The following is a 14,161-nucleotide window of genomic DNA, read 5'->3' as shown; positions in this document are numbered from 1 at the left end:
ATCCAACCAAATTTGTAAAAACATAGAGGTATACATTGATACCAAATTTACTAACATTCAATCCAACAAGAGCTCAATTTGGACATTACATTCCAAGTCTAAAATAAACATCCCAACTCAAAATAATAAAACCCAAATTCTCTAGTTATTACATCCAACATTCTAAACATATTTGACTAGTTAATATGTACCACTTGTCAAATTTTGACAATTCCAAACATAAATCAGAATGATGGATGTAATTGTCACCAAACATCCCTTAATTAACCACCAACCACCAGCAAACACAATATTAATTCACATAGTTCAGAGGAAAGCTATATATATATAGATACTTATCATTTTTACATCTTGTCTTGTATAAATTCAAGCACCTCCATCCGCACCTCATCCAGCTCCTGCCTTGTGTAGGACTTTCGAGTTTTGGCTGCCCACTATAAAACACACATAAAAATTAGCGACCAGAATATTATTAACCAGAATTGCCATATGTATAATTAAATATAAACAGAACCAACTATTTATAATTTAACCAGAAGAGGACCTTTTCTATATTTAACCATAATTTTCTTCATTAATCCAAAACTATACCAGATAGTTCCTTATCACTAATAGTTATCTATCATTAACAATAATAAAAACAAGATCCATCCGGAAATCACTAATAATAAAAACTGATAATAAAAATGGCACTCATATTTATCTGTTGTGAAAAACTACACAAAAAAATTCCACATGCCATCTATTCGTCAACCGACACACGAACATGTCCGGGCTTTAGAGGCACTCCGTGTACTGAAACATTCATCTCTTCGTGATCATCAAAAACTGTTCCAAAAGCAACCTTGTTCTCTATGCAATCCAGTGCAAGCTCACATGACTGTGGACCCTACATTATAGTGAGGGATCAATTTAATGTTATTGCATAAATCCCAAGTTTATAGGCATATATCTAGTAGATCTTAATAATATTCTACCTTCTTTCCGTTCGGAGGAGAGGGGTCAAAACCAACAAAGTCTTCATCATTTACCAACAACTGTTTGGCAGGTTTAACAGCAAATCCAACATTCCGTTTAGCAGCAGCTCCCTCTTTATTAACAGGTACTTGATAACGTGATTTGTTAGAGAACATAGGAGAGTAACCATTCGAAGTATTGACCAAGGCCTTAAGTTCAGCCATCTCCCGTTGATTTGTTTCCAACTGATCCAACAACTCTGCCTTGGTAATTTTAGTCTTTTTCGCTTTCGGTAAATTGAAGAATGCTGTTGGAGTGACAAAGCCGCCAACCCCTCGAACCCTTCCTGCGTGCTTAGGAGTCTGAAGTGCCGTAGTCAACACATCTTCTGTTCCATGAGGAACAAATTCACCCTTCTCCTTCATTTCAAGTAACTCAGCCTATAAAATAAATACAAAAAATTAGTGCATTATTTATGACGCAATTATCTTCGAAGGGAATGCAGTATTAAAAATATCACTTACAAATCTCACATTTATTTCCGCTTGCTCTTCAGTAAGCTCATCAGGATTCTTTGGCATCCTAACCTTCCACCAAAAAATTGCACGATCAGGTTTCTCTTTCCGCTTTAAGTTCCCTTTCTTTATCTATTAAAAAAGAGAAAATGTTTAAACTCCCTTAGAACTTAGAATTGCAAAGCCAAATAGATATTGTTCTTACTTCTTCTTCTCACAAACCAATATACCCCTTCCTTGACAAGCGGTGATGATATTTCCGTTTACCCACTCTATTGCTCTGTAACTTACGTTATTCCTGCACCAAAATAAATTAGTAAAAATTAATAAATATTATTTAACCAAAATCTATTTAATCATTTAGCAAGTAAAATGGCAATCCTGTATATTTTATTAGTAGAATATATTCATACCATCCATTTGGGGCTCGTCCTCTCTGCAACAAATTTCTTCCAAGGTTCTTTACCAACAAACGCATACTTCTTCGGAGGCTTCATCAATTTCTTCTTTTTTCCAATAAACGGCATCACATATTTTACAGTTAAATCAGCTTTAAACTGCCTCCATTTTTCACCTGCCGATTGTAGCACAAGCTTCTCACTTTCTGGGGCAATTTTGAATGTGTCCTAAAGAGCCACATAATATAAATTAGCCACATAATTTACAGTTACAATTTAAATAAAATAAAGAAGTTAACAAGGGATATAATTTACCTGGACATCATCCCATAATTTTGCTTTTAGATCACAATCCACTTTTGGCCAGTTTTCAGTGTCAATTGGAATCATTGTCCTTGCGAGCATTCCTATGTAAGACTGTAAAGTAGGCCTGGTATTTCTGATTGGAACTCCAAAATCATTGTATCTAATTTTAAATTTCTTTCCTCGAGCTTTCTTCACCACTACTTTGTGAAGAGCTGAAACACCACGCGCAACTCCTAGCCTTTTTTTTGCAGATTCAGAAGTGGTCATCGTTTCTTCACCACTACTTTGAATTTGATATTGTGGAGGGACTTGAACCAACTTATCATTACAAGTCTCTGAAGTTTTAATATCAGGAACAATCTCATCCTCAACCTTTTCAGAGTTATTATTCCCGTCATTTTCCATTTTGCTTCTTTATCATTTTGCTCCCTTAGTCTGCATTAAATTGAATAATAAAGCCATCAGTTGAACAATATATTTTCAGTCCGTCATTAATTACAGTCAAGCATAAATAATAAATTGTAAAATCAGCAAGTACGAATACAACTATACAAGAACAATAATTTACCTAAACTGCAATCAGTAATTAATCACATCCGAAATAACTCTAAAGCATTTTATAGAAGTATAATTAAATAATACAAAATAATTAAAGAAAAAATAATGCCATCAATCATTAATTATGGATGAATTACTTATATGATTATAACAATACAAAACAAAAGAAAAAAAATTACCAATATATTTTACACATTATAACACAATTAAAGGCAAATATATATGGTTCATTCAGTCATTAAAATTCCCATTAAGATATATATTATACATAAAGCTACATCATCAGTCAGTAACAACATTAGGTGCATGAGTTTTAGTAGCAGTATTTTTAATCCAAATTCCCTCAACATTAGGTCTAGCAGTATGAGCGACATCATCAGTAGTGACATCAGTTACGGGGATTTCAGTGCAGAATGGGGGATGTTCCATGATCGTGTCTCCTAAGTCATCTTCATTATACAATTCATGGTAGTCTCGAGTTGTGGAGGACAGAACAATAGACCAGGTAGCATCAACAGGATCTTCAAGGTAAAACACTTGCTTGACTTGGTCAACAGAAACATATTTATCTTTTTTGTGACCTTGTCGACTAAAATCCACAAGTGTGAACCCAAGATCATCAACCCTTATTCCTTTATCATTACTTGCCCATTTACACATGAATAAGGGAGCTTTGAATGCATGGTAGTCTAATTCCCATATCTCTTGTATGATACCGTAAAATGTCAAATCATTTTCTACGGGGTTCAAATCCTTGGCACTAGAAACCTGGACCGCTTTAGCAATGAAAGACACCCCGCAGTTTTGAACAACACGTATGTCATCTCGTTCATTTGCAAAATATCGCACTCCATTCACTAGATAACCTTGATAAGTTAGTACTGAAAATGATGGCTTGGCAGCGAGCCATCTTATCATATCTGAAACACCTTTGTTGTTCTCCCTTAGTTCATCATTCACCTACAGATATGATAAGAAATTTTAAATCCTAAATAGCTAATAGTCGTCATTACACTACAGATCAAAGAACCTAATACAACACTGACTTTGTTTTGAAACCAATCAGCAAAGGGCCGATTGTGCTCTCTCATGAGCCAATGTAAGCTTTTCCTTTTCCCTCGGTGAATTTCTTAAAGATATTCCTTATGCATTCTGAAAAATGCATATGGAATGATATATTAAAGACACATTACAAGACTAATTACTGGATAATGAGGAATTGAAAACAACAAACTATATAAACTCACAGAATATATGGAAACACTTCAGCGTTGTTCAGAAGGACATGTAGATGTGCTTCATCTCACTCCTTCTCTTCCACTGATTTTATTATCACAGCGGATAATGGACCTGATATGTTATTATCTTGGTCCTTTGGAAGACCGGCAGTGGAGTAATTCTGACTAAGAAACTCGGTGCAGAATTCTACGGACTCTTCTCCAAGTTAACTTTCTGCCATACAACCTTCGGGATTATAACGGTTTCGAACATAACTCTTTAGTACTTTATTAAACCGTTCAAATGCATACATCCACCTATAAAATATTGGTCCACATAAGCGTAGTTCCTGGACCAAGTGGACTACTATATGTACCATTACATCAAAAAATGACGCATGGAAAACCTTTTCTAGATCGCACAAGGTTAGTATAACATCTGACTGCAGCTTATCCAGTTTTGACACGTCTACTACTTTGTTGCACAAAGCATTAAAAAAGAAACACAATCTAATAATTGTGACCCTAACATGCTTCGGAAGAACGGAGCGTATTGCGACCGGGAGTAATTGTTGGAGAAGAATGTGGCAATCATGTGATTTCAGCCCGTAAATATTCAAATCAGACATGGAAACACAATTTTTTATGTTCGATGCATGTCCGTATGGAAGTTTCATCGACATTAATGATGACAAGAAAGTCCTTTTTTCTGCCTTTGACAAAGTAAAGGGAGAAGGAGGCAAATAGGTTTTCTTTACTCCTACTTGGGGAGCCAAATCAGATCTAACGCCCATTTCCATCATATCACGACGGGCTGCCGCACTATCCTTTGTCTTATGGCGCATATTTAGTAATGTGCCAATCAGACTATCACATACATTCTTCTCGACATGCATGACATCAATATATTACCTAACATGGTGAAATTTCCAGTATTCTAACTCAAAAAATACTGACTTTTTCTTCCATGGACTTTCAACCTTCTTTGCCTTCTTCATTTTCTTCCCAAATTCAAATTTGATTTGTTCTTACTCTGCTAACACTTCTTCTCCGGATAGGGTTCGACGCGGCTGCCCAAACTCTTGTTGTCCATTAAAAGCAGCCTTCTGCCTTCTATAAGGATGATGTAGAGGCAAATATCAATGATGCCCTTTGTAGCACATTTTCCTACTATGAGTCAAATATTTAGCTACGGTGTCATCTCCACAAACTGGACAACACTTATAACCCTTATTAACGCAGCCAGATAAATTTCCGTAAGCAGGGAAGTCATTTATCGTCCACATTAAAATTGCTTTTAAAGTGAAAAATGATTTGTTATACGCGTCATACACATTTGGTTCCCCTTCCTTCCAAAGCTTTTTTAAATCATCAATCATCGGTTGTAAGTAGATGTCGATGTTATTACCAAGCTCATGCGGGCCAGGGACCAATATCGACAACATCATAAATTTTCTTTTCATACATAACCAGGGAGGAAGATTGTAAGTCACCAATATGACTGGCCATCAATTATATCTATTAGATAGGCCATTATTGTGCGGGTTAACACCATCCACCGATAAAGCCAAGCGAAGGTTTCTCGGTTCACTACCAAAGGATGGCCACCTATAATCTATATTTTTCCAAGATGGAGAGTCGGATGGATGTCGCATTTTACCATCTTGTGTCCGCTGTTGCGCATGCCAACACATTAGTTCAACGGTGGAAGGAGATTTAAACATACGTTTAAATCTAGGAATTATTGGAAAATACCACATGACTTTGGCTGGAAGATTAACCCTCTCTTCACCTTTCTTTGTCAACTTCCACCGAGAAAGTCGACACTTAGGACACTTGGTTGCATCAGCATGTACACCCCTGTACAGTACACAGTCATTCATACATGAATGGAACTTTATATACTCTAGACCTAAATTGGAGAGGGTTTTTTTTGCTTCATTTGCATTACTAGGTAACACATTATCTTTGGGAAGTAGAGACCCAACATAAGAAAGGAGGTCAGTGAAGGCACTATCGGTAATACCAAACCTAGATTTCCAGTTATGCAACTTCAACATCGACTCTAACTTAGTACATTCACTACCCTCATATAGAGGTTGCTCAGCATCGGCTACGAACCTCCTAAACTGATATGAATCATTATCATATTAACCCGAGTTATATTCCGCTTCACAAACATCAATAGTTTCCGAAGCAGCGACATGCTCCTGATCTTGCTCTGACGCTTCATCAGAGGCTTGCTCAGGAGGTGGGTCTGGAGCTTGCTCTTCAGGTGGACAACTAGCACTTGAAGATTTAGGACCCGTAGAAGCAGTCTCCTTGTGCCAAACCCAATGCACATAACCTAGACAAAAGCCATTGTCATAGATATGGCCCCTGATTGTTTTTATAAAGAATTTTTAAAATTGGCGCATCGTCCACAAGGGCAAGGAATTTTGTTACGATCTTCAGAATTTTCTTCAGCATATATCAAGAAGTTTTCCACCCCCATTTCAAATGCTAAAGAATCCCTATCTTCCAAAATCCATGTCTTATCCATCAAATTTCCCTACCTGATAGACACTATAAATATTAAAAATCCAACACATACCTATTTATAGTTATTTAATAAAAGGCATATCAAATTTGTGTTGGTTACTGTAGGGATTAATTATATAAACTTAGAAAGGAGTAAATACCTTGATATCCTAATAATTTATAGTACTAATTCATTACTCTAAGATCCTATACATATACCCAATTAATTACAAAACTAGACTAGATTTATAAACTAGACTAAATTAAACCAAGATAATTAAAACAAATTAAACCAAGATATTTGAAAATATCACATAATTAAAAACCAATAATTCCAACATTCACAGCCCAAACAATTGTTAAATTTCCTTCACATAAATAAAACTCAGTGAGAACTTGAGTATTGAAACAAATTCAGCCCATAAATAAATAAATTAAAATTATCTGTTACTTGTATCTGTGAGAAGGATAATTATACAAAACAATTACTATAATACACCACAAGTAACATATAGTTCATATCAGGAATGTAGAGACTTGTTCATATCAGAGAAATGACTATCATACAAAACAAGAAATGCAGAGACTTGTTCATATCTGAGACCTGTTCAAATGCAGCCCCCAAAACCCCCCCAAAACACACTAATATGTATGAACAACCCCCAGAAAACACATAATTAAAAACAAAACAAAAACATTTACATTTACATCAATGTACCTAAAACATTGATTTACATCAGTGTACCTAAAATATTTAACACGACATAAAATTCCCAAAAATAGGACATAAAACCCCCAAAAAGAAACAAACATAAAACCCCCAAAAACATAAAACATTTACATGCACAAAGAAGAAAAACAGTAAAGAAAGAAAAGAAGATAAACATAAAACTTTTACATGCACAAAGAAGATATTAAACATAAAAATGAGGGAGATAAACAGTAAAGAAGTAAAGAAGAATATACCTCTGGATGCTTTCAATGTTCCGAAACCCCAATGTTCTAAAACCTCAGTGCTCCAACCTCCAGATGCTAGCTCAATTTCAAGTTTAATTTGCTCTAATTTGAAGCTCCAAATATTGAATTAGAATTGGGGCTAAAATTAGGGTTTCGGAGAAAAGAGACGGTTAACAGAGACTAAGGTAAGAAGAGAGAAGAAAGGTAAGAAGACTAAGAGAGAAGGAGGGGAGAGACGAGAGAGGCGAGGGTCGGGGAAAGATGAGAGGCTCACGGGAGGTTTTTTGGAAAAGGGGGAAAATATGTTAAAGTGAATTTTTTGTTAAAATTAAAGGGGGAAGTGTACTGAAAAGCGGGGGGGAGTTAAGTAATTTTTATTTTTTTTTAAAAGGCCATAGACAACGGTTAACAAAATGAACCGATGTCAAAGTTAAAAACATATTTGTGGCCTTTTTAATTTCTGAAGATAGACAAAGGCTACTAAGTGAAACCGATGTCAATATGCATATTCAACATCGCTTTTTACAAAACCGATGTTAAACTGCATTTTAACATCGGGTGCATTACATGCCGATGTCTAAGGACCGATGTCGTATCTACTATTTCTAGTAGTGTTATCACAGATGATTACCAACTTCACTTGTATTCATCTATCGTTTCTACTCAACAACCACTTTTCTTCTTTTTCTATGCATTGCTTTTATTCACCGATCAATTGCTTTCTTTTTCTACGCTTCAGTTGTTTTTACTGATCACTGGCTTTCTCTTTCTATGCCTCGATTACTCTGCTAGGCATCACTAGTATCTATCAATACTCAATCTCATATCATTCTAATCGTCACATAGACGTCATAGGCTTTTATCTACCCTTCGTTTTACCAAAATCCGATTTACGGATTGAGAGTTACAGCAAAAACCATCAAATAGTAACAACATAGGCATATAACACATTATTCAGATAGCACGTAGCACATAGCATGCAAGATATTTGATCAAAATAATTTTTCAAAGATGGTTCGGGGTTAAAATGATTTTCCAGGTATTTAATATGAATTTTTGAACATTTTTCGAAATTAAAACGGGTCTCCCAATCATTTTAAAATTAAATAACAGGGTTCGAATACCCGAAACTGAATTTCAAATAATTTTATAATAACTATCGAGCCTTGAAAATAATTTTAAATAATAGTTTAAAGCTCGAAACTATTTTTCGGGATTTTAAATCAAAAGTGAATAATTAAATCTAATTATTAAATTAATATGATTAATTAATTATTAATTAATCAATTAGTAATTAATCAATAGATTAATTAAAATAATTAAAAACTAATTAAAAGAAATAATAAAATAATTTCAATTTATTTTTGAATAAACAAATAATTAAAATAATTTTCTGAATTTAAAATAATTAAATAAACATTTTCTAAATTTAAAATAAATAAATATACATTTTCTGATTTTTAAAATGAACAGAATATTGTTTTTGAAAATAATTATAACAGTAATCTTGAATCGGAGTTCGATAACGCCTTCGTTCGTGCGTTTGATTATGAAGAACACAATATTTTTAGGGTTTTTCTCTGTAAATTCTATATTTTTACTGATTGATTATGATTATACGAATAAAATGAAATAATAAAAGGGCTATATATATTTATGGAATATTGGTTCGTGTTGGATCGTTTTGGATCGATAAATTAGTTATTTAGCCGCTAAGTACCTACAAAAACGATCTGATTTGGTACCCGTATTGGATAATTATCCAAACCGGACTTTTTATAAAATACTTTATACGAAAATAATGTAATATTATCCCATCTTTTGGGAATACGGGTTTTGTTAATACATCGAAATAATTATCATATCGAAAATTGTGCGCCGAGACGCGCACGGGTCAAACCGTAATCCGGATCGAAAAAGTCAAAACACGAAAAATGTTCGGAATTACCAGATTAGGTTAGGAAGGAGTTTTCGGAAGAGTTTTGGTTTGTAAAAATGTAAAAACGGTTGAAGTCGGACGATTCCCAACCTTATAAAATAATTTTGTAATTATTTAGAAAATAATTAATAAATTCATAAATCAATATAAAATCCAATAATATTCCAAAAATTACCAGAAAAATACCTTAATTATCTGTATTTTATTCTTGACATAATAAAATTAACATACTTATACTTTATCACATATCAACATCCACATAACAACACCAATCGTCAAATAATTCACAAAAAATCACATAATCTCTACTAAAAAAAACACCTTAGACATCGGTTAAAAACCGATGTCTATGTAAAAAATGTATGATGTCTTCGCGACTGATGTTAAAGATATTTTCTCATAGACATCGGTTAAAAACCGATGTCTAAGTAATCTTACACAACGTTTCTGGAAAATTTCTAATGTCTAATTAACATTATTGTTATCTAATTGAGTTATGTCAAGTTCAGAAATGCAATATTAGAACGATTAGGCCTATTTAAAACTATAACACACCAACAATATTTATGAATTAACATCGATTAAAATTAAAAAATTGATATCTCAAACATATTAGACATCGGTTGTTTTTAAAGAATCGATGTTAATTTGAACAATAGACATCGATTGTTTTCTAAATAACCGATGTCAATTTGAATAATAGACATCGATTGTTTATTAAATAACCGATGTTAATATGATAAATAGACATCAGGTGTTTATTTTTGAATTGATGTTATTGCCTTGTTTATATGTGCTAATATCCTTTTATTAACATCAAATATTAGATAATGTATTAACCACAATACTGAAAAAACTTAATTCTCAAAACTCAACCAATATATATATACATTATTACTCAATTGAAATCAAGATCAACAAATTCTCAATGTGTATAACTAATATCAAATATGTTTATAATTCTAAACAAAGTACAGCTAATGTGTAAAATTAACCATATTTCTAGTACTCAAGTCATCCCTTTCCATGCGGGCTCCAATTTTCTTTACCATGCTTCCAATCAATAAAAAGATTCTATCTCGCCTAAAACTTTTCCAAGCCTTGTGCGACAACAGGGTTGTCAGCAGGGTTGTCAAAGCCAGACCATTTCAATGACTCGAACTGAAAAAGAGGGAAGCCGGCATCTGGCTTGCCACGATATTTATAAAGCATATCCTTGTATTGGTTTCCGCATTCAACAATTCAAATGTTATATTTACCTTTTTTCATGTCAAAGACAGCTTTAACTTGTATCTGAATATCTAAATAAATAATTACCTCGGCTAAATGCAGCACAAACACCAGATTGCACAAGGGTAAATATAATATCCTGGGCAGAAACTATCTCAATTACTTTTGAATCAAAGACTTTCTAAGGCTATAACATGTATCATAGACATTGGCCTATATTATAGACATTAACACTAATTTTATGACATTATAGACATGTAACCTGTGACTAAAAAACTGGCTATAAACACGTATTAATCTTAACCTGTGATTAAAAAACTAAGACTTTCTGAATCAAATTAAATAGCAGCAAGAAAGTTATGGATATAATACTCAAAATAGAATTGTGACATGCCATATAAAGTATAGCAGCGGCCTTCAGCGATCCGTTGAGTTTGGTTCTTCTTAGTCGAGCCAAGGCTTCCTGTTTCATGCCCTTTGCAACTACCTGAAAATATATTCCTTAAAATATATTTAAAGTGTTTTTTTCTAATTCAACTTAAAGTAGTTATAATTTTAATCAAAACATAAATACATATTAAATTATCCTATCCCGCGCACAAATCCCCGTTTATCATAATTATCGAATCACAAAAAAAGATCAAACAACAACAAAAAAAATTACGCAATCAAAAACGAAAACAATCAGCAAACACTATAATACATATATAAGAGGGTTGGTGTGATAACCTAAAAAGAAGAAGCAGGAGAAGGATGATTAAGTACAGATTGCCATTCTCCAAGCATCCGATTAACTTGTTCTTCTAATAAAGCAACATCATTAGTACGACTCTCTTTTCCAGCTGATTGAAGATCACAGAACATACCCTGTAGATCATCTACTCTATTGTTTACTCTTTCTTTTATCACCTGTAGAACATACACTGTATCAAAGCTGAATGAACAATTTACAGTTAACATCTACTGAATAAAAAGAAAAAAACTGAAAATACATTTAAATTTACGTGGATAGATGTTGCAATCTTGTAGCACAGCTGCTCCGTTGCCAAATATAAAGTCGACTGTGCCATATATGTCACATTCTGTGTAGAATTTCCTATTGGAGTGGGGATACAGGGTATCTTGATACCCTTCAAAGCTGTAGCTATAGAATGTTGACGTATCTTCCCTACTTCGCATTGCAACTGCCTGGTGATTTGCTGCCCCTGCTGTGTTCCAGAATGTTATATTTACTGCTACGAATCCCTGTCCCACTACAGCTGCATAAACAACATTGTATCAGTATATGTTACAAGTATTATATAATATCGAAGTATAAAATATTACAAGTTAAAATTGACTCAATTAAATCAAGAAATTAATAATGTCTTACCAAATATTACAGAGTTAAAAGTTGCCAAGCCATCAGCAGTACTATGGTTGCCAGTGATTACTGTCTGGTTAATTCTATCACCAATCATCATAATGTACTTGTTATTCTATGGAATGGACACATATTCTACATAGACCCCAATTGTGACATATATCACAAAGTAGCCATCACTAGCTACAGTTTTGTTGGGAGCCAAAGTTAAGGCGTCTTTGATGGTTGTAAAGTCCCTTGTTCCATCTTGACTCACGACAAGAATGTTACTCACTACTATATAATCTTTATCATCTTGTAGAAGATGTCTGCGATCTATCTTTTAAAGAATTGCTTTATTTTTGCTAGATGTTTTAAAGGGGAATCTAACATGTGCAAATGCTCCTCTCCTCTTAGGAGTACGAGATAAAACTCTTTTTGTAGTTGGAACTCGACCTGTTTGGAAAAGAGATAAAGAAACACTATAAAACTTAGTTGCATTAACAAGAGGAACATATACTCTATCTTTCAAACTCCAAGAAGAAGCAGTTTCTTCGAGCCCGTCTAAACAAGTTTGTGTATTGGTTAAAACAGATATCATTAATGTATGAACAGTGTCTGCTTGAGAAACAAATAAGGTCTGAGCTTGCTTGATTATTGTTGAAGACTGTAATATATAATCAACGTTAAGCTCACCTAGTAAACTACAATCTTTAAGACCAGCAATAGCTAAAATCTACGAGCAGTTGATAAGGAGTTGGTGAAGGATGAGCATCCATAGCCATGCACTTTGGCATTGTTGTTATTCGGAAGAGATGATTGACATCATATACACTATCAAACTTGATGCATTACACATCATATACAACACAAAACATAAAATTAATTATGAACACGAAGATACACATAATAATCATACCTTGAAAGGCCAATTTTCATAATAAAATTGGCAAACAATGCGATCACTAGCTTTAACAACAGAAAAGAACACCTTCAAGACATAAATCTCCATGTACTCACCATAACCTAACGCAACTCCTTGTCGCCTCTTCTCGACCATTTCGTTCATCTTATATAAACTCCGCCCTCTCAAAACCTTGTTATCTTCCAAATCGAGACGATCTAGAGCTGACATCCCTCTTGCTCAAATTCTCTCACTCTTTGATAAAAAAAAAGTCAAATGCATAAGAGAGATATAGAACATTCATAAATCTAGACCAAAGAGGTTTTCTTGAGAGTAAAGTTTTTAATTACTTACCCCAAGCTTTCTCCTTCACTTTCTCGTAAATCTCATCCACAAGCTTTGAAACCTCCAATTTGAGATGGGTACTGATATTTCAAAACTTGTTGAAAACACCAATAAAAAATAAGAACACGGAAAAACAAATCTTGATAAAGAAAACAAAACCCAATTTAAAAACAACTAATCCAAGCCGGGTCGAGAAATTAGGGTTTCTCATAGCAGGAGTTTGATTAATTGAAGATCTATAATTTGGTGTTTAATTGGAACCCTAATTACTTGCAATGTCAAATGGTGATAAAAATTAGGGTTTTAATTATGGAAATATGGTCACGGATAGAGAGAAGAGGAAGAAGAAAAGAGAGGGAGAGAGAGAGAGATATGAGAGAGAATGGGAAAGATACAGAGAGGGATATGAGAGAGAATAAGAGTGAAATACCGGAGAGGAAGAGAGTTGAGAGGAGAGATATACAAGAGAACATGGGTTTAGTTATTGGTTAAGGGGGGAATAATTGGGAAATAAAAGGAGGGAAACTTTCCGCGTGTTTTTTTAATTTTTTTAGTTAATCATCGACAACGGTTGTAAACTACAACCGATGTCTATAAAACAAAGACATCAGTTATATAAAAACCGATGTTTAACTAACATTTTCATTTTTCAAAAATAACTATAGACAATGGTTATTTTCTCGATCGATGTCTAATATAAGCAGTAACATCGGTTTTAAAATAATCGATGTCTAAAAGAACTTTAACATCGGTCGTCTGAGCAACCGATTTCTGAGGACCGATGTCTATTGACAGAATTCTAGTAGTGAATAATCATTTATCGATAAAAATAATTACACGATATGTCCCGGATATTACAGTTAACATAGTACATCGTCCATTTCATCTTGGATATCGACTCTGCATTTCTAAAATTAATTATTTTCCAGAAATACGCAACACCTAAAAGAGGAAAACGTGGTCGGGGTGAGTG

General features: G+C 33.8%; 1 pseudogene; it reads right to left on the bottom strand.

Moving 5' to 3' along the window:
• Positions 1–11,326: 11,326 nt before the first annotated feature.
• LOC141659770 (putative pectinesterase/pectinesterase inhibitor 41) lies at positions 11,327–12,999 on the bottom strand (annotated as a pseudogene).
• Positions 13,000–14,161: the final 1,162 nt, after the last annotated feature.

This window comes from Apium graveolens, chromosome 5, assembly GCF_009905375.1.
Source record: "Apium graveolens cultivar Ventura chromosome 5, ASM990537v1, whole genome shotgun sequence".
Classification (NCBI taxonomy): domain Eukaryota; kingdom Viridiplantae; phylum Streptophyta; class Magnoliopsida; order Apiales; family Apiaceae; genus Apium; species Apium graveolens.
Note: the sequence above shows the minus strand (reverse complement) of the source record. Positions and strands in the feature narration are given on the sequence as shown.